Source organism: Somniosus microcephalus, chromosome 7, assembly GCF_052327205.1.
Source record: "Somniosus microcephalus isolate GS21.2 chromosome 7, FLI_Smic_1.0, whole genome shotgun sequence".
NCBI lineage: Eukaryota > Metazoa > Chordata > Chondrichthyes > Squaliformes > Somniosidae > Somniosus > Somniosus microcephalus.
Genome location: NC_140993.1, coordinates 21,625,227 through 21,647,551, shown reverse-complemented (window position 1 = coordinate 21,647,551; position 22,325 = coordinate 21,625,227).

Genomic DNA, 22,325 nt, shown 5'->3' with positions numbered 1-22,325 from the left:
TGTCCAATCCGAAAGACGACACCTCCGACAATGCAGCGCTCCCTCAGCACTGCACTGGGAGTGTCAGCCTTCATTTTCTGGAGTGGGACTTGGATCTACGACCTTCTGATTCAGAGGCGTATTTATTGCATTTATGTTTTCTGGAGGACGAACTGGCGGACTGAAAGGTGGATGCCAAACAGGTCAGGTTATAGCACAGATGCATTTACTCGTTCTCAACCACATTCTAAGTTGACAGGCAATGGTACCTCAATGTATCTGAGGAACGTCTGCATTTCCTACATTACAACAGTGACAGTACTTCATTGGCTGTAAAGCACCTTGGGACGTCCTGAGGTCGTGAAAGGTGCTACAGAAATGTAAGTCGTTCCATTGCTCCCTTGTTTCCCCAAGAACAATTCCAATCGCAGGGTAACTGTACCTGGCCTTCAATCGGATTGTCTCATAGAAGCACTCAAGGTGAACCAGATTTTTGCAATAGAATCATCCTGAAAGAAGTTATTTTCTCAATGATGACTGCCATTTAGAAGAAGCTGTAAACACTTTTCAGGGCAAGTGTGAGGAAGCGGTGAGGCAAGCCAGTCTATAAACATATTGAAAAAGCAAAAAATACCAAGGAGTTGCAATAATACCCCTTGCCTTGTGTAAATGTCATTTTCTCACAGATGCATTCATAAGGAGCCACTTGATAGTTGACAGTAAGATCATTGTGAAATAAGGCAGGGACTTTTAGCAGCGATCCTGAGTGTGTGGGACTAATGGAACTTCACTTTGTCAACAGGAAGCGGGAACCCTGATAAACTGTTAAAAGTGAGACAGGGTCAGAGTGGAGTGAACTGTATGGGAAACAATTTCTAAGCGTATCACACTCTCTCCACTTGTGCATTACCCCGTAAATATGCTTGAAGCTGACTGCTCGACATCATTGCAAAAGCAAAATACTGCGGATGCTGGAAATCTGAAATGAAAACAGAAAATTCAGGAAAACCCCTTTCATCAGAACTGGAAGAAGTTAGCGAATGTTGTCATTTAATCCCCCCTGCCCTCCACCCCATCACAGGCCTTCACTTTGTTATTTCCTCTCTTCCCTTCCTGGTCTCTCCACCGCCCCCCCCCCCCCCAATTCCCTGCCTCTGTACTTGCTTGAAACCTGTTAGTGTGTCAGCTGTAGCTCAGTGGGCAGCACACTCACCTCTGAGTCAGAAGGGAGTGGGTTCATAGTCCCACTCCAGAGACTGATGGTACATAAAGCTAGGTTGTCACTCCAGTGCAGTGCAGTGCTGAGGGAGTGCTGCACTGTCAGAGGTGCTGTCTTTCAGATGTGCTGTTAAACTGAGACCCCATCTGCTCTCTCAGGTGGATGTAAAAGATCCCATGGCACTATTTTGAAGAAGAGCACGGGAGTTATCCACAGTGTCCTGGCAAATATTTATCCCTCAATCAACATAACAAAAACAGATTATCTGGTCATTATCACATTGCTGTTTGTGGGAGCTTGCTGTGCGCAAATTGGCTGCTGCATTTCCCACATTACAACAGTAACTGCACTCCAAAAGTACTTCATTGGCATTAAAGTGCTTTGCGATGTCTGGTAGACATGAAAGGCACTATATAAATGCAAGTCTTCTTTCTTTAAATTCGTGGTGTGGAGATGCCGGAGTTGGACCGGGGTGGACAAATGTAAGAAGTCACACAACACCAGGTTATAGTCCAACAGCTTTATTTGAAATCACAAGCTTTCGGAGCGCTGCTCCTTCGTCAGGTGACGAAGGAGCAGCGCTCCAAAAGCTTGTGATTTCAAATAAAGCTGTTGGACTATCACCTGGTGTTGTGTGACTTCTTACAATTCTTTAAATTCAACAGGATTACCATAGTCAAATCCCCCATCAACATCCTGGGGGTCACGATTGACCAGAAACTTGACTGTGGCTACAAGAGCAGGTCAGAGGCTGTGTATTCTGCAGTGAGTGTCTCACCTCCTGACTCCCCAAAGCATTTCCAACATCTACAAGGCACAAGTCAGGAGTGTGATGGAGTACTCTCCACTTGCCTGGATGAGTGCAGCTCCAACAACACTCAGGAAGCTCAAAACCATCCAGGACAAAGCAGCCCGCTTGATTGGCACCCCATCCAGCACCTTAAACATTCACTCCCTCCACCACCGGCGTACCGTGGCTGCAGTGTGTAAGGGGTGGTGTGTGGGTTGTTTGTCAGCTTCACCTCTGACTCCTTTGAGTGGTTCGAATCGCTCCCACTCCCTTTTGTTCTAGACTTTGGACTTATTTGGGGGTTGTAATAAACTTGCAACAGACACCTGGGTTGGTCAAAAGAATTCAGATCTTTATTTTGAGACAGGAAAATATACAATACAATAAAACTTGTACTCTAAAAGGGTGGGGAACACTCGGAATAAGCGAGGGAGAATTACTGTATCCAAAATCCCTTACTCTCCCAACCCCACTACACCAGCTAGGCTGGAATCCAGAGGACCAGGAAATGCTCACCAAAACAACTTTCTTGATAGATTGTAGAGGTTCGCGATTTCGGGGTTCTCCTTAGTTGTGGTGGTTGGGGCCTGCCGTAGAAGATTGCACCTGCGTTGGGTCTTCAGTTTGGGTTGGTCCGCTGATGCGGTTAGTCATGCCGTTGGATGTGTCGGGTGAGTACCCAATTTTCTTTGGTTAGGGCTAGTTTTAGGGTCTTTTGTGTCCAAATCTTACCCAGGGGTAAGTCAGACTAGCCTGTAGAGTGGAAACAAGTCTTTGTTTTTCGAGTTTTTCAGCAGTTGATTTCTTGTTGGTCGCGGTGGCCCAATATTACCTGGTTGGTGGTAATATTGGTGGTTGTTGGTTTCTGTAGGCCTTCGGTTGCCGTGACTTTCATTCTCCTTTTGTTCCTTCGAGCCTCCGGTGATGATGATTCGTTGAGCTGTACTGAACTGTGGATATTGCTGTACTCGCCGTGCTTCGCTGCCTTGATAATGAACTGTCTGAACACTGAAAAGGCAGGCCTCAATTATACTAATTTGAGGCCTGGCTTATCTGACTGCCAAATCTCGGGTTTCTTTGTTAAATTTGGCAGGCTTGTTAATTTTAATAGGTTTTAAAACTTTAACGAGCTTCGGGGATGGCCCATCTAAACTTAACGAGTTTCGGGGATGGTCCATCTAACTCTCAATCGGCCTTTAACTGGTTTTGGGATTGCCTTGAAACTAGTTTAAAAATGCAAAACTTTTGTCAATCTCTTTGATTGGTTTTGGACTGCTGTTTTAATGTTGGTTCCTGTTGGACTATGTTCCTTTCTTTTGTGTTGCTGGGGGCATGTACTGTTTTATTCATGTACCTTGGCTCTGTGTTTTTGGCGGGAACAGGTTTCATTGTCCTTATGTAAAGCTGGGGTGGCCAAGGACATTCCCAGACTGTCCAATATCTAAACTCGCGGGCCCACCCCACCTCCCCTGCGTCACAGCCTTTTGCAAGTCTGAAAATGTCTTTTAAACCAGACAAATCTTCCTGGGATTTTTATTTTTAAATCCCTTTGGCCCAATAATTCCTTAAAAGAGTCCAAAATCTCTTCCTTCCTTACACTTAGGGAAAATGTGTAATTTAACTCTTTGAATTCTTCTGTTAGGCCCAACCATACATTTTATCCTTTTTACAGATTTCTTCTGTGATGTTCCAAAATCGTTTTAAATAAGGTTATTCTTCTGTTTTGGGGTTTTGCAGAATTTTGCGAACCTTACAAGTGTGTACCATCTGCAAGATGCACTGCAGCAACTCGCCAAGGCTTCTTCGGCAGCACCTCCCAAACCCACGATCTCTTCCACCTAGAAGGACAAGGGCAGCAGCCGCATGGGAACACCACCACCTCCAAGTACCCCTCCAAGTTACACACCATCCTGACTTAGAAGTTTATCGCCGATCCTTCATCATCATTGGGTCAAAATCCTGGAACTCCCTGCCTAACAGCACTGTGGGAGTACCTTCACCACACGGACTGCAGCGGTTCAAGAAGGCGGCGCACCAGCACCTTCTCGAGGGCAACTAGGGATGGGCAATAAATGCTGGCCTTGCCAGCGATGCCCACATCCCATGAAAGAATGAAAAATAAAACATCATCATCTTCCACTTCTGATGAAAGGTCATCAACCTGTAACGTTCACTCTGTTTCTCACTCCAGATGCTGCTTGACCTGCTGAGTTTCTCTAGCATTTTCTGGTTTTATTTCAGATATCCGCAGTATTTTGCTTTTGTTTTATGTATTAGATTTAACAGTTTTTAAGCAAGCAGTGGGTGGTGGCGAGGGTGAGAGGACACAAAGTGCACTGCAGCAACTCGCCAAGGCTTCTTTTACAGCGCCTCCCAAAGCTGAGAGAGGGAGGAAGGCAGGAGTGATTAAATGACAAAAGGGATGATGGTGCGAGGCAAAAGGGGATGGTAATGGGACAAATAAAGAAACAAAAGATGGGTCTAGAGGAGGTGCAAATGGGAATAGCAGAATCAGCACCTGCTGTCCGAAAAAATGGGAGCAGAGGTTATGATCAGAAATTGTTTAACTCAGTGTTGAGTCCAGAAGGCTGTAAAGTGCCTAATCGAAAGATGAGATGCTGTTCCTTGAGCTTACATTAAGCTTCATTGGAACAGTGCAGGAGGCCAAGGACGGTGAGGTCAGAGTGGGAATGGACCGGTGAATTAAAGTGACAGGCGACCGGAAGCTCAGGGTCACGCTTGCGGACTGAACGGAGGTGTTCCACAAAGCAATCATCCAATCTGTGTTTGGTCTCCCCAGTTGTAGGGATTTTGCAATAATTTCAAAATTCCCTACAGTTCCGAACATTGATTTTTTTGATTAAAGAATAACTGGGTAATATACCTTTAAAAATCCAGGAATCAAAATGGCCGCCAGGCCGCGTGGCAGAAGACAAAAGACATTGAAAAGGCAGCTTGTGTGTGTGTCTGTGAAAAAGGTGAAGATCAAAGATGGCTGACCAGACTGCCAATCAAAGGCAGTTCAGGGAGTTCCCCTCCCTGCAGCAGACAATCGATGTGTTTACAGAAACTGCTACTATGTTTACACAAAGGATTAACCACTTGAGACTGCAGTTTCAGTCTGACCACAGGACAATGACACTAACCTCCAAGGCTGTTTACTCAAGCAATCAAGGAAATAGACATGCCTTTTTTTTCAAACCACGGCAGCTTTATTCAAAGCCCATCACAGGCAATGAGGACACATTTAAACTGCAGCTTTATTCGAAGCCCATCACAGACAACGAGGACACATTTAAACTGCAGCTTTATTCAAAGCCCATCACAGACATTTAAACTGAAAAAAAAACCAGTTTGAACAAATGGGCAATTCACCCAAACCCATTACAGACAATGGGGACAGTTTGGATCCATTTTGATTAGCCCAGATACATCTGGATTTGGGTGGGAAGGTTTTGGCCCCAAATGGGGTATAAAAGATAGCTTTTCAGAAGCCATCGCTCTCTCTGTGGCCTCGCCTCTGTGCCCTCTACAATGTGGGAGCCTGCCTAAAGGAGTGGAACACCAGCAGTTTACTTTTAAAGTACTGGGGTATTTTTATTTCGGGGCAGTGGAGATCAAAGATTGCAGGGCACGGAGCAGGCGTTTTTCATTGGTGAGCATATATATTTTTCTGGCACATTACAAGGCAACTTAGGATAGGTATAGGGGTGGGAATTAAAGGGGAATTTTGTTAGAACTGTAATTTTAGTCGATTTTCCCTCGTTGTGTCCATTCTCTCCTCCCCTATTTAAGTAACAGTGTTGCACTAGCAGAGAAGTGCTGTAGTGAACACTGAGTTCTGTATTAAAAGTGCCATATTTAAATAAAGGTGTTGCACTAAGCAGGGAAGTGCTGTAGTGAACATTAAGTGATTTGTAAGAAGTAAAGTGCTGTATTTGAGTAACAGTGTTGCACTAGCAGAGAAGTGCTGTAGTGAACACTGAGTTCTGTATTAAAAGTGCTGTATTTAAATTAAAGTGTTGCGCTAAGCATAAAGGTGCTTCAGTGGACACTAAGTAGCTGTATTAAAGTGCTGTGTTTTTAAGTAAACGCCACTAAGCAAAGGGTGCTGTAGTGAGCAAAGTGTACTGTGTTAAAGAGAGTGCTGTGGTAGGCACTAATTACTGTGAGAAGTAAAGTAGCTGTATTTAAAAGTGCTGTATTTAAATAAAGGAGTGTTGCACTGAGCAAAGAGCGCTCTAGTGGACACTAAGTGTACTGCGTTAAGCAGAAGTGCTGTACCAGGCACAGGTGTGCTGTATCGATTATTTTAAGTTGTTTCTTTCTTTTTGTTTCAATAAATACTGGTCTGTTTTGCACCCAAACCACGAGTCACGTTTTCTGTCTACATCGCTACCGAATAAGTCCGGCGGTCAGAACCAGGAATAGGGGAGCGCTTCGAAACAGCACGGGGGTCCCTGGAGCAGCTCAAAGGCTTCTGACTGGCCAAAGACAATAACCCCAACCCTGCTAGTGTGTTAATTCCTACACAGTGTAGAGGAGGCCACATCACCCTACCATTGGCAGCCCTGTCTTCAGCTGCTTAGGCCCTAAGCTCTGGTATTCCCTGCCTAAACCTCTCCGCTTCTCTTTCCTCCTTTAAGATGCTCCTTAAAACCTACCTCTTTGACCAAGCTTTTGGTCATCTGCCCTAATATAGAAACATAGAAACATAGAAGATTGGAGCAGGAGTAGGCCATTCGGCCCCTCGAGCCTGCTCCGCCATTCAATGCGATCATGGCTGATCGTCCAAATTCAGTACCCGGTCCCTGCTTTCTCCCCATATCCCTTGATACCCCTAGCCTTAAGAAATATATCCAACTCCTTCTTGAATATATTTAATGAATTGGCCTCAACTGCCTTCTGTGGTAGAGAATTCCACAGGTTCACCACTCTCTGGGTGAAGAAATTCCACCTCATCTCAGTCCTAAATGGCTTACCCCTTATCCTTAGACTGTGACCCCTGGTTCTGGACTGCCCCACCATCGGGACAGCCTTCCTGCATCTAGTCTGTCTAGTCCTGTTAGAATTGTATAAGTTTCAATGATCTAATATCTCCTTATGTGGCTCGGTGTCAAATTTTGTTTGATAATCGCACCTGTGAAGCGCCTTGGGACGTTTTACCACATTAAAGATGCTATATAAATGCAAGATGTTGTTGTTGCAGTTTATTAAGTTGATAGAAGTGCAAGTAAATTGCTATTTCACCATTGTTATTTTGGCCTATTCTGATTGTGTTGCTCACTTTACAATGAGATGTCGTTACCAGCATCTGCTGGATGTGACAAGAGAATAATAAATTTTAGAAGTAACAGTGAGTTCACAGTTGAAAAACAAAATAATATTGTCAGATACACACGGAGCCAGATTTTGCTGGAGTGGGGCATCTCACAGCCTGCCCCGTAGGTCAGAATCACAATTGTACGTAGAGGTTTTAAAATGATTTGCCCACAAAGTTGCGAGGGCATCAGGGCATCTGGGACCTTAGTGAACGACAGGGCCAGCAGCGTGTCTCCTTAACCAATGAGATTTCAGGATTGAGAAAGAAACAGAGGAATGACGGAGAAGGAAAGAGGGTGAATTAGAGTCAAATCAGGTACAGAAATACAAATGTTGACATTTTTTAACTCCTAAAACAAAAGGATAAGGGGTAAGCCATTTAGGACTGAGATGAGGAGGAATTTCTTCACCCAGAGAGTGGTGAACCTGTGGAATTCTCTACCACACAAGGCAGTTGAGGCCAATTCATTAAATATATTCAAGAAGGAGTTGGATATATTCCTTAAGGCCAAAGGGATCAAGGGATATGGGGAGAAGGCAGGGACAGGGTACTGAATTTGGATGATCAGCCGTGATCTCATTAAATGGCAGAGCAGGCTTGAGGGGCCGAATGGCCTACTCCTGCTCCTATCTTCTATGTTTCTATGTTTCACACCATTGCAGAAATTCTTAAAGGTACATACACTACAGTTAGGACACGGGCAGCTGAGTTTGGGAAGACCTCAAGTTTACAACCTGCAGGAAGTGGACTCCATACTTATAATTGATTACTTTTGGGGCAAGAGAGGTGGATTGACAGTCATTAACAAATATCATGACGTTAAAAGTGTAATTACGCTGATAATTATTAAACTTTAATTATTGGCTGCCGTGTTTCCTACATTACAATAGTGACTACACTTCAAAAAGTACTTCATTGGCTGTAAAGCGCTTTGGGGCGTCTTGAGGTAATGAAAGGTGTTATATTTTGCAAATTCTTAAACAGTATAGAAAGAAGCAAACTAGAATCATAGAATCTTACTGCACAGAAGGAGGCCATTCGGCCCATCATGCCTGTGCTGGTTCTCTGGTCCCACTTTCCTGCTCTTTCCCCCACAGCCCTGATAAATTTTTCCCCTTCAAGTCTTTATCCATTTCCCCTTTTGAAAGTCACTATTGAATACGTTTCCACCGCCCTTTCAGGCAACGCATTCCAGATCACAACAACTCGCAGTGTAAAAAAAAATGTCCTCATCTCCCCCCATCCCCCCCCCCGGGCTTTATCTTTTGCCAATTATCTTAAATCTGTGTCTTCAGGCGTCCACAACCTCTGACCTCAGCGGCGAGAGTATGGCCAACTGAGCCAGTGCTGACACTCGTCAGAACTAACCTTGATCTGCGAGGGGCAGATAGAAAATCAGCACGCGCTTGAGCAGTTTCAGGAAAGGGGCGAGAACCCTCGGGGGAAGCTGATAATGAATTAAACGATTTGGCAAAACTGCTACAGATGCCGCGATTTAAAAATAATTGGTTTCTCTGAGAAGAGCTTTAATTAGGTTAAGGTGGGAAAGAAATAAACAACGTCTGGGCTTGAAATTTGACAAAGTTTGCAGTTGGCATGGATTTCATCTGCACACTTAAAAATTTTGCTTACAACACCCTCATCTAAGTCATTTATATATTGGCCTCAGAAATTAGGATCGGGGGCTTGCCGCGCGTGCAAGCCCCCGATGTGCACTCACCCTGCACGCCGACATCTGAAGCCTGGGACTGCTTGCATTTCCTGTCACAGGCCCGGTTCAGATGTCGGCGCGCTGTGCTTGCCTGATCCAGCGGTGTAGTTAGTGCGATGTGCCGGCTGGGATCAGGTGAGCACTGGGCAGCCAATCAGGGGAGGGGAAACTTCATTCATGAGTTTGATAGTAAGAACTGTCAAACTCATGAAAAGTACGGGCGCCCAAATGACTAGTTTAACTTTAAATAAAATTTTAAAAAACATCCCAATATTTAAATAAACTATAAATAACTTTAAAAAACTATTTTAAACAATTAATCAAATTTTTGAAAAAAATAATTTTTTTAAAAATCGGGTCTAAAACTACACTTACCTTACTGTAAAGTCCTTAAAAACAATAAAGCTGTGGAAAAAATGTTATAATTTTAAGTAATAGACCACTTACCTTAAAGAATGAAGTCTTTACGTCTCCTTTTTACATTCGTAAAAAGGAGAGGCCCTTACACACGCGCAAACCTATGGAAAAAAAGGAATTTCAACGCGCACACGCAGACTCCTGCGCGCACGCGTTCGTCCTCTGAACCCCTTGGTTCAGAGGACAGGAAATGCCGGTTTCCCGCGCATGCGCTGTGCATGCTGAAAACCGGCACTTCCATCGGGCCCACGCGTGAGTACCCCGTCCGTACTCACGCGTTGGGACCGGAATTACTGGCCCATTGTTTTTAAATCAAGTGACCAAAGACCATATCAGGGGTTTGTGCTGATAGTGTTTTTCCAACCAGAAATGTTTTTTATTGATGGTTGCCTTCTCCACCTTTTAAATCAATTGTCTAAACAGCAACTCACTTTTACCTTATATTGTATGACATCTTCTTTAGCTATTAATCATTGCGAAACATTGTCAAATGTTTTATGAAAATGCCAAGTGTGTAATATCAGCTCATTATCCATCCATCTATTCACCGTTCCCCAGCTAAAGTATTGGCCATGAGTAGGCTGAAAGGCAGCCTGGGAGAATTTTTTTCCTGAGGTACGGGACAGGAAACCATTCCCACTGCTGTGGAATTCCAAGGATACAACCTGACAGGGGAGTCAGCTCAGCTCAAAAAGCAAAAAATGGCTGCGGATGCTGGAAATCTGAACTTAAAAAAGTGCTGGGAAACACCCAGCGGGTCGGGCAGTCTCTGCGGAGAGAGACACCCAGCGGGTCAGGCAGTCTCTGCGGGGAGACACCCAGCGGGTCAGGCAGCCTCTGCGGGGAGACACCCAGCTGGTCAGGCAGCCTCTGCGGAGAGACACCCAGCGGGTCAGGCAGCCTCTGTGGAGAGACACCCAGCGGGTCAGGCAGCCTCTGTGGAGAGACACCCAGTGGGTTAGGCAGCCTCTGCGGAGAGACACCCAGTGGGTCAGGCAGCCTCTGCGGAGAGGGACACCCAGCGGGTCAGGCAGTTTCTGTGGAGAGAGACACCCAGCGGGTCAGGCAGTCTCTGCGGAGACGGACACCCAGCGGGTCAGGCAGTCTCTGTGGAGAGAGACACCCAGCGGGTCAGGCAGCCTCTGCAGAGAGGGACACCCAGCGGGTCAGGCAGCCTCTGTGGAGAGGGACACCCAGCGGGTCAGGCAGTCTCTGTGGAGAGAGACACCCAGCGGGTCAGGCAGCCTCTGTGGAGAGAGACACCCAGTGGGTTAGGCAGCCTCTGCGGAGAGACACCCAGTGGGTCAGGCAGCCTCTGTGGAGATAGACACCCAGCGGATCAGGCAGTCTCTGCGGAGAGAGACACCCAGCGGGTCAGGCAGCCTCTGCAGGGAGGGACACCCAGCGGGTCAGGCAGCCTCTGCGGAGAGAGACACCCAGTGGGTCAGGCAGCCTCTGCGGGGAGAGACACCCAGCGGGTCAGGCAGCCTCTGTGGAGAGAGACACCCAGCGGGTCAGGCAGCCTCTGCGGAGAGGGACACCCAGCGGGTCAGGCAGCCTCTGTGGAGAGAGACACCCAGCGGGTCAGGCAGCCTCTGCGGAGAGGGACACCCAGCGGGTCAGGCAGCCTCTGTGGAGAGGCACCCAGCGGGTCAGGCAGCCTCTGCGGAGAGGGACACCCAGCGGGTCAGGCAGCCTCTGCGGAGAGACACCCAGCGGGTCAGGCAGTCTCTGCGGGGAGACACCCAGCGGGTCGGGCAGCCTCTGTGGAGAGAGACATCCAGCGGGTCGGGCAGCCTCTGTGGAGAGAGACACCCAGCGGGTCAGGCAGCCTTTGCGGGGAGAGGCACCCAGCAGGTCAGGCAGTCTCTGCGGGGAGAGACACCCAGCGGGTCAGGCAGCCTCTGTGGGGAGACACCCAGCGGGTCAGGCAGCCTCTGCGGGGAGACACCCAGCGGGTCAGGCAGTCTCTGCGGAGAGACACCCAGCGGGTCAGGCAGCCTCTGCGGGGAGACACCCAGCGGGTCAGGCAGTCTCTGCGGAGAGACACCCAGCGGGTCAGGCAGCCTCTGCGGAGAGACACCCAGTGGGTCATGCAGTCTCTGCGGGGAGACACCCAGCGGGTCAGGCAGCCTCTGCGGGGAGACACCCAGCGGGTCAGGCAGCCTCTGCGGAGAGACACCCAGCGGGTCAGGCAGCCTCTGTGGAGAGACACCCAGCGGGTCAGGCAGCCTCTGTGGAGAGACACCCAGTGGGCCAGGCAGCCTCTGCGGAGAGACACCCAGTGGGTCAGGCAGTCTCTGCGGAGAGGGACACCCAGCGGGTCAGGCAGTCTCTGTGGAGAGAGGCACCCAGTGGGTCAGGCAGCCTCTGCGGAGAGGGACACCCAGCGGGTCAGGCAGCCTCTGTGGAGATAGACACCCAGCGGATCAGGCAGCCTCTGTGGAGAGAGACACCCAGCGGGTCAGGCAGCCTCTGCGGAAAGGGACACCCAGCGGGTCAGGCAGCCTCTGTGGAGAGACACCCAGCGGGTCAGCCAGCCTCTGCGGAGAGACACCCAGCGGGTCAGGCAGTCTCTGCAGAGAGACACCCAGTGGGTCAGGCAGCCTCTGTGGAGAGAGACACCCAGCGGGTCAGGCAGCCTCTGTGGAGAGACACCCAGCGGGTCAGGCAGCCTCTGCGGGGAAACACCCAGCGGGTCAGGCAGCCTCTGCGGAGAGACACCCAGCGGGTCAGGCAGCCTCTGCGGGGAGAGACACACAGCGGGTCAGGCTGTCTCTGCGGATAGAGACACCCAGCGGGTCAGGCAGTCTCTGCGGAGAGACGCCCAGCGGGTCAGGCAGCCTCTGCGGAGAGGGACACCCAGCGGGTCAGTCAGTTTCTGTGGAGAGAGACACCCAGCGGGTCAGGCAGCCTCTGCGGAGAGACACCCAGCGGGTCAGGCAGCCTCTGTGGAGAGACACCCAGCGGGTCAGGCAACCTCTGCGGGGAGACACCCAGCGGGTCAGGCAAGCTCTGCGGGGAGACACCCAGCGGGTCAGGCAGTCTCTGCGGAGAGACACCCAGCGGGTCAGGCAGCCTCTGCGGAGAGACACCCAGCGGGTCAGGCAGCCTCTGTGGAGAGACACCCAGTGGGTCAGGCAGCCTCTGCGGAGAGACACCCAGCGGGTCGGGCAGCCTCTGCGGGGAGAGACACCCAGCGGGTCAGGCAGCCTCTGCGGAGAGACACCCAGCGGGTCGGGCAGCCTCTGCGGGGAGAGACACCCGGCGGGTCCGGCAGCCTCTGCGGAGAGAGACACCCAGCGGGTCGGGCAGCCTCTGCGGGGGGAGACACCCAGCGGGTCGGGCAGCCTCTGCGGAGAGAGACACCCAGCACGTCAGGCAGCCTCTGCGGGGAGACACCCAGCGGGTCAGGTAGCCTCTGCGGGGAGGCACCCAGCGGGTCAGGCAGTCTCTGTGGAGAGACACCCAGTGGGCCAGGCAGTCTCTGCGGAGAGACACCCAGCGGGTCAGGCAGCCTCTGCGGGGAGACACCCAGCGGGTCAGGCAGTCTCTGCGGGGAGAGGCACCCAGCGGGTCAGGCAGCCTCTGCGGAGAGACACCCAGCGGGTCGCGCACCCTCTGCGGAGAGAGACACCCAGCGGGTCAGGCAGCCTCTGCGGGGAGTGACACCCAGCGGGTCAGGCAGCCACTGCGGAGAGAGACACCCAGCGCGTCAGGCAGCCTCTGCGGGGAGACACCCAGCGGGTCAGGCAGCATCTGCGGGGAGACACCCAGTGGGTCAGGCAGTCTCTGCGGAGAGACACCCAGCGGGTCAAGCAGTCTCTGAGGAGAGACACCCAGCGGGTCAGGCAGTCTCTGCGGAGAGACACCCAGCGGGTCAGGCAGCCTCTGCGGGGAGACACCCAGCGGGTCAGGCAGCCTCTGCGGGGAGACACCCAGCGGGTCAGGCAGCCTCTGCGGGGAGTGACATCCAGCGGGTCAGACAGCCTCTGTGGAGAGAGACACCCAGCGCGTCAGGCAGCCTCTGCGGGGAGACACCCAGCGTGTCAGGCAGCCTCTGCAGGGAGAGACACACAGCAGGTCAGGCAGCCTCTGTGGAGAGACACCCAGCGGGTCAGCCAGCCTCTGCGGAGAGACACCCAGCGGGGCAGGAAGCCTCTGTGGAGAGACACCCAGCGAGTCAGGCAGTCTCTGCCGAGAGACACCCAGCGGGTCAGGCAGCCTCTGCGGAGAGAGACACCCAGCGGGTCAGGCAGCCTCTGTGGAGAGACACCCAGCGGGTCAGGCAGCCTCTGCGGGGAAACACCCAGCGGGTCAGGCAGCCTCTGCGGAGAGACACCCAGCGGGTCAGGCAGCCTCTGCGGGGAGCGACACACAGCGGGTCAGGCTGTCCCTGCGGATAGAGACACCCAGCGGGTCAGGCAGTCTCTGCGGAGAGACACCCAGCGGGTCAGGCAGCCTCTGCGGAGAGACACCCAGCGGGTCAGGCAGCCTCTGCGGGGGGGAAACACCCAGCGGGTCAGGCAGTCTCTGCGGGGAGACACCCAGCGGGTCAGGCAGTCTCTGCGGAGAGAGACACCCAGCGGGTCAGGCAGCCTCTGCGGAGAGAGACACCCAGCGGGTCAGGCAGCCTCTGTGGAAAGAGACACCCAGCGGGTCAGGCAGTCTCTGTGGAGAGAGACACCCAGCGGGTCAGGCAGTCTCTGCGGAGAGACACCCAGCGGGTCAGGCAGTCTCTGCGGAGAGAGACACCCAACGGGTCAGGCAGTCTCTGCGGAGAGAGACACCCAGCGGGTCAGGCAGTCTCTGCGGAGAGAGACACCCAGCGGGTCAGGCAGCCTCTGCGGAGAGAGACACCCAGCGGGTCAGGCAGCCTCTGCGGAGAGAGACACCCAGCGGGTCAGGCAGTCTCTGCGGAGAGAGACACCCAGCGGGTCAGGCAGTCTCTGCGGAGAGACACCCAGCGGGTCAGGCAGTCTCTGCGGAGAGAGACACCCAACGGGTCAGGCAGTCTCTGCGGGGAGAGACACCCAGCGGGTCAGACAGCCTCTGCGGGGAGAGGTACCCAGCGCGTCAGGCAGCCTCTGCGGGGAGAGACACCCAGCGGGTCAGGCAGTCTCTGCGGAGGGACACCCAGTGACTCGGGCAGTCTCTGCGGGGAGAGGCACCCAGCGTGTCAGGCAGCCTCTGCGGAGAGACACCCAGCGGGTCAGGCAGCCTCTGCGGAGAGAGACACCCAGCGGGTCAAGCAGCCTATGCGGGGAGACACCCAGCGGGTCACGCAGTCTCTGCGGGGAGACACCCAGCGGGTCAGGCAGCCTCTGCGGAGAGACACCCAGTGGGTCAGGCAGCCTCTGCGGGGAGACACCCAACGGGTCAAGCAGCCTCTGCGGAGAGACACCTGTTAAGTCCGAGAATGATTGAGACACGGACCAGCAGGAGTGAAAACAAACAAGTCTTTACTGGTGGAAGTCAATAGTGAAACTAACAAACAGAGGCTTGCTAGCGCCTTTTATACAGGGGTGGTCACTGCCGGTACTGCAATCTGAGACCAGTTATTCTCTTAAAGGTACATACACAACAATTCCTCCCCTTTTAGATAAACAGTACATAACATTCATTTAACAACTAAATGATAACGAATTACAATCACAATTACGGTTGCTAGGTACATTGGTTAAGTTTAAGCAATTATAAGTTCAGTCTTTGAGGAGGCTTCCTGATTCTGTCTGGATAACGCCTCTTTGGGGTATCAGGTTCTTCTGACAATTTTGCGTCGGGATCAATGTCTTTGTTTGGTTCATCTGCTTCCAATATTACCGGTTCTGCGGTAGCTGCAATTGGTACTTCGGTTTCATCGCCAGGTGTATCAGATCGTGGTGTGGAGTTGACGTTTTCCAGTGACTCTAGAATCTGGTCAGCGTGGCATCTTACAATGCTCTCCCCAACGTCCATGGTATACATGAGAGGTCCTTGTCGTGTACAAATCGTTCCTGGCTGCCATTTCTCAGTGCAGTAGTCCCGGGCCAAAACTGGTTGACCTATCTTAAAACTCCTGGTCGGCCTTTCATTCATATTCTGAAACTGCCTGTTCTCCACATCTCTTCGGACGTTTGGCTTAACCAAATCCAAGCGGCATCGTAGTCTTCGATTGAAGAACATCATGGCTGGAGTTTGGTTGGTAACCGCATGTGTCGCATTCCGGTAGGCAAACAAGAAGTTGTCCACCTTGTGTTGTAGGGGTATATCTTCATTACACATTGCCTTGATAGCCTTCTTGAATGTTTGGACAAACCTCTCGGCCAATCCATTAGTGGCTGGATGATATGGGGCAGATGTGTAATGCTTAACGCCATTGTTCTTTAAGAACCTCCGGAACTCTTCAGACACAAACTGTGGTCCATTGTCAGAGCAAACCTGTTCAGGCAGCCCATTCCTGGCGAATATGGTTCGCAAAACTGTGATAGTTTTTTCCGTGGTGGGTGAGGACATTTTTATTACCTCTGGCCACTTTGAATGTGCATCCACCGCAATTAAAAACATCGAGTCCATGAAGGGACCAGCAAAATCAATGTGCAGCCGTTGCCATGGAGATGAGGGCCACTCCCATGGATGCAGAGGAGCTTGTGGTGGGGCGTTTTGGACCTTCTGGCATCCTGCACAGCTCTTGGTCATCTCTTCGATTTCTCTATCGATTCCCGGCCACCACACAAACGCTCTGGCTAAGTTCTTCATTTTTACCCCACCCAGATGACCCTCATGAAGCTCATTGAGCACTCTATCCATCAACTTAGGTGGAATTACTACTCTGGATCCACACATCAAGGTTCCTCTGCACACTGACAGCTGTTCTCTTCTCGGCGAGAATGCTGGCAGCAGTGGTTCGCCATGTGCTGGCCATCCCTTCACCATTAAATCATAGACCCGTGATAGTGTCGGGTCATTCCGTGTTTCCTTTTCTATGTTTGCATTCGTCACAGGGAGACATTCGACTATGGTCGAGTGGAATAACTCCATTGGATCCACTGCAAGGTCTTCTTCTTCCACCGTCGGCAACGGTAGGCGTGACAATCCATCAGCATTTCCATGCTGTTTAGTTCCTTTGTACTCGATGTCATATTGGTGTGCCCCTAGGAAAAGGGACCATCTCTACAGCCGTTGTGCTGTCATTATCGGTACGCCCTTCTGAGGGTTGAAAATGGAGACAAGAGGTTGATGATCGGTTAGTAGAGTAAATTTTTGACCGTGCAGGTAGTGTTTCAACTTCTTCACCCCCCACACTAGGCTGAGGGCCTCTCTGTCAATCTGGGCGTAGTTACGCTCGGCAGAAGTTAACGAGCGTGACGCAAAAGCTATCGGCCTCTCTAAACCATCAAGGAATTTACGTGACAGTACCGCTCCAATGCCGTAGGGAGACGCATCACACGCCAGCCTGATTGGCAGTGCTGGGTTGTAGTGAGCCAATACTTCCTTTGAAGTGATTAAGCCCTTACTCTTCTGAAAAACACGCTTACAATCATCGCTCCATTTCCATGCTACCCCCGTTCGTAGCAGGGCGTTCAGCGGGTGCAGAATTGTCGACAAATTCGGCAAAAACTTATGATACTAATTCACCAATCCGAGGAATGACCTCAGTTGCGACACATTTTCAGGCGCTGGGGCCTTAACAACCGCTTCAATTTTGTCAGGGGACTTATATAACCCCTCTTCATCAATCACGTGGCCACAATACGATATCTGTTTCTTAAAAAATTCGCACTTGGGGCGGTTGGCTCGCAGCCCATGTTCCCGTAGTCTAGTGAGCACCTGTTCTAGGTTGTTAAGGTGTTCACTGTCATCTTCACCTGTTACAAGGATGTCGTCCAAGTAACACTGAGTCCCCGGAATCCCTTGCAGAACTTGTTCCATCGCTCTTTGCCATATCGCCGGAGCCGATGCTACTCCGAATACCAATCGATGATACTGGTAAAGACCTTTGTAAGTGATTATCGTGAGATACTTCCTAGAGGACTCCTCAACCTCCATCTGCAAATATGCTTGTGCTAGGTCAATTTTTGTAAAATGCTTCCCTCCAGACAGTGAGGCGAAGATGTCTTCTATCCTTGGAAGAGGATATTGTACTGTGTGAAGGACTGGAGTTCACCGTCACCTTGAAATCCCCACAGATGCGAATCTTCTTTGGCTCCCCGGACTTATTGCTTAACGTTTTCTTCATGACAGGAACGATGGGTGTCGCCCACTCGCTCCAGTCGACCTTAGACAACACGCCCGCCTTCTCCAGATTCTCCAGCTCTGCCTCGGCGGCTGGGTGCATTGCATATGGTACCGGTCTTGCTTTGAAAAACTTGGGAACTGCATTCTCTTCTATTTTTATCGAGGCGGTTACACCTTTAAGCGTGCCCAGTTCTTGTTGAAATACCTCTTTGGCATTAGCTAAGATTGTTGACAATCGTCCAGGAGTGACGTCTTCATCTTTTTTACCGTCCACTGTCATTGCATGAATGGAATGCCAATCTAAGTTTATCTTCCTGATGCATTCCCGTCCCAATAACGGTGGTCCACCATTTGGCAGTATGTAGAGATACAATTTCCGTATTTTCTTGCCGTTGTATTCGACAGGCACCCTTATTTTTCCTCTGGGGTATACTTTTTGCCCCGTATACGTCGTCAAGACGATGGATATCTCTCTCAAGGGTATGTGTGAAAATAGCCGCTCGTAGTCTCGTCGATTCATGACGGTTAGCGCTGATCCTGTATCCAATTCCATTTTAACTTGGGACCCTGCTATCTTGAGGGTGACCCAAATGGTTCGGTGATCCTCTTTTGCGATGACATTGTGAAGTTTGAGACAGCTTAGCCTCCTGTTCCCGGATTCACTATCGCTCACCTGGTCTTCGGAACTACTGTCCGTCATCTTTTGTACTTTCTTGTACGGTTCCTTAGTAGCCTTTTTGTTGTCGCTGGTCTTCTTCCCAGGCCTGCAAACTCGTGCAATGTGTCCAATCTTCCCACATTGTCTGCATATTTTGTCTTTGGACCAGCAGTCCTTCTGGTCATGGTTAGTTCTGCCGCAGCGATAAAATTTTGCAAATCCCCGTGTCATTTCGTGGGTGCTGTATTCCTGCGGTTTTTGTTGAATTTCTGCAGCTCCCCTGGCTGCTGCTTCATACGATACTGCCACGCTGAAAGCCTTATCTAGCGTCAGCTCTTTCTCTGAGAGTAACTTCTTCTGTGTTCCTTCACTCAGGAGTCCACAGACAAATTTGTCCCGTAGGGCATCTGCCAGTCCTGCTCCAAACTGGTAGTGCTTTGATAGCTTGCGTAGTTCCGTAAGATACTCAGCATTGCTCTCATCTTTGTGCTGAGTTCTCCTGTGGAATTTAAATCTTTCTGCTATCAACAGCGGTGCAGGGTTTAAGTGTTCCTGTAGGACAGCAACAATTTCGTTAAAACTCTTCGCCTTCGATTTGGCTGGAGTAATCAGGTCCCACAATAGGCCGTACGTTCTAGCGCCCATTAAGTTTAGCAATATCGATGCCTTTTTCCCCTCCGCTATTTCGTTTGCCTCGAAATATACCTCGACTCTTTCCACAAACGTGGTCCAGTCCTCTAATGTATTATCAAAAGCAGTGATACAGCCAGTCTTCGGCATCTTGCAAATCTAAAATGGCGCCTCCCGCACTTTGCCTTCTTCCCCGATTTAACAAAATGGCGCCTCCCGCGCTTTGCCTTCTTCCCCGCTGTTGTTAGCGCTGCTTTCCACGGTTTCTAGCGCGTTCAATATTTTTTAAATTTATTTTCCCGTCGTGGAGCGGACCCTCTGGGACACTTCCCTCCCTCTTCTTAGGTCCGAACGCTGCCTGGCTGCGAAGCACCGGCCGCGCCCTGTGTTCTCCACCCTCTCTCTCTCTCTTTGCTTCCCGACTCGCTGCCCGGCCCTGTTGTAGAGCCACCCGATCGAGCTCTAGCCCGCCGCAGCCCAGGAAGGATCAGTGCACTACCTGCCACCAGCCCAACTAGCTGGAAAACCACAGACTGGTGAACCGAACCTGGCTCTTGACAGTCTCTCCTGCAAGTTTTCAAACCGATGATTGACGGTCGACGCCCGTTTCTCGAGTTTCTTTGGACTCTATTTTTTTTCTTTCTTCTGGCTTCGACCTTCAACAACGTCGTCTGAGGTGCTGCCGAGTTGCAGGTAAGTTCGTTTCTTACTCGTCGCCAGTGTTAAGTCCGTGAATGATTGAGACACGGACCAGCAGGAGTGAAAACAAACAAGTCTTTACTGGTGGAAGTCAATAGTGAAACTAACAAACAGAGGCTCGCTAGCGCCTTTTATACAGGGGTGGTCACTGCCGGTACTGCAGTTTGAGACCAGTTATTCTCTTAAAGGTACATACACAACAACACCCAGCGGGTCAGGCAGCCTCTGCGGGGAGACACCCAGCGGGTCAAGCAGTCTCTGCGGGGAGACACCCAGCGGGTCAGGCAGCCTCTGCGGAGAGACACCCAGCGGGTCAGGCAGCCTCTGCGGAGGGACACCCAGCGGGTCAGGCAGCCTCTGCGGGGAGACACCCAGCGGGTCAGGCAGTCTCTGTGGAGAGACACCCAACGGGTCAGGCAGTCTCTGTGGAGAGAGACACCCAGCGGGTCAGGCAGTCTCTGTGGAGAGAGACACCCAGCGGGTCAGGCAGCCTCTGCGGAGAGACACCCAGCGGGTCAGGCAGCCTCTGCGGGGAGACACCCAGCGGGTCAGGCAACCTCTGCAGGGAGACACCCAGCGGGTCAGGCAGCCTCTGCGGAGAGACACCCAGCGTGTCAGGCAACCTCTGCGGGGAGACACCCAGCGGGTCAGGCAGTCTCTGCGGAGAGAGACCCAGCGGGTCAGGCAACCTCTGTGGGGAAACACCCAGTGGGTCAGGCAGTCTCTGCGGAGAGAGACACCCAGCGGGTCAGGCAGCCTCTGCAGAGAGAGACCCAGCGTGTCAGGCAACCTCTGCGGGGAGACACCCAGCGGGTCAGGCAGTCTCTGCGGAGAGAGACACCCAGCGGGTCAGGCAGTCTCTGCGGAGAGAGACACCCAGCGGGTCAGGCAACCTCTGTGGGGAGAGGCACCCAGCGGGTCAGGCAGTCTCTGCGGAGAGAGACACCCAACGGGTCAGGCAGTCTCTGTGGAGAGAGACACCCAGCGGGTCAGGCAGCCTCTGTGGAGAGACACCCAGCGGGTCAGGCAGCCTCTGCGGAGAGACACCCAGCGGGTCAGGCAACCTCTGCGGAGAGAGACACCCAGCGGGTCAGGCAGCCTCTGCGGAGAGACGCCCAGTGGGTCAGGCAACCTCTGTGGGGAGACACCCAGCGGGTCAGGCAGCCTCTGCGGAGAGACACCCAGTGGGTCAGGCAGCCCCTGCGGGGCGAGACACCCAGCGGGTCAGGCAGCCTTTGCGGAGAGAGACACCCAGAGGGTCAGGCAGCCTCTGCGGAGAGAGACACCCAGCGGATCAGGCAGCCTCTGTGGAGAGAGAGCGGAACAGAGTTAAGGTTTCAAGTCGATGATTTTTCAACAGAACTGCTTTTTTTGTGGGGATGGAGGAATGGGGTCAGAAAAAGAAAGAAAGACTCGCATTTCTATAGCGCCTTTCATAACCTCAGGACGTCCCAAAGCACTTTACAGCCAATGAAGTACTTTTTGAAGTGTGGTCACTGTTGTCATGTGGGAAACACAGCAGTCAATTGTGCACAGCAAGCTCCCACAAACAGCAATGTGATAATGACCAGATAATCTGTGAGTCTTTGATTGAGGGATAATTATTGCCCAGGACACCAGGGATAACTCCCCCTGCTCTTCTTCAAAATAGTGCCATGGAATCTTTTACACCACCTGAGAGAACAGACGGGGCCTCGTTTTAAGGGCTCATTTGAAAGGCAGCACCTCTGACAGTGCAGCACTCCCTCAGCACTGCACTGGAATGTCAGTCTAGATTTTCGTGCTCAAGCCTCAGTAGTAGGACTTAGAACTCACAACCATCTGCCTCAGAGGCGAGACTGCTGCCCACTGAGGCACAGGTGACACACAGCTTGCTCCCTCCTGCCGCACTCACTTGCTCCCTCCTGCCGCACTCACTTGCTTCCTCCTGGCGCCTCCGCGTTATTGACGCCGGGTTCGGGCATGAGTTGGACCTAACCTATTTTGAAATGAGGCCCGGGAGTTAATATGACCCTGACCTTGTGTCGGCAAGCCAAGCAAGCCCGACGCTTACACTGAGGTCCGCACGCTTGGCCCACGCCCTGAGTTAAAATCGGGTCTCTTTAAGCTCATTGGCCTAGAAATTGGGTGTAGCCTCGCTTGAGGCGCTAGAACTGGCGAAGCGCTAAGTTTATAGCCAGACGAAAGTTATCGCTGCCTGGCGAGATATTGGGTTGCATCGCCCCCAAAGGGTCTTGAGGCGCTAATTCAGCCGTTGCACGGTGCTCTTAAGGCACAAAAGTTCAGGCGCTACTCAATATTGACGCGGACGGGCGCAGCGTAGGTGATCTCAATTACGGGAAACCACGAGACCTCCAGGCGCCGGCCGGCTCTTAAAGGGGTGGATCAGTCAGCCTGAGCTTCAACACCCAACGCCCTGTAGGCCTCAGATTCGGCGCTCGCCCTTGTCTGGCGGTACAAAGTTGTTCATCATGGAGAAGGTTAGACAAAGAGCAGAGCGCTTCAGCACTGAGGCTCTGGACCACTTGGTGGCTGCAGTTGAGCGCCGTCGAGAGGTCCTGTATCCGGATAATGGCAAGAGGCCGAATCAGAAGGCTTACCGACGATCTTGGAGGGAGGTTGCTGTGAGGGTCAACTCCAGCAGCATGGCGACCAGGACCCCTGTTCAGTGCAGGAAAAAAT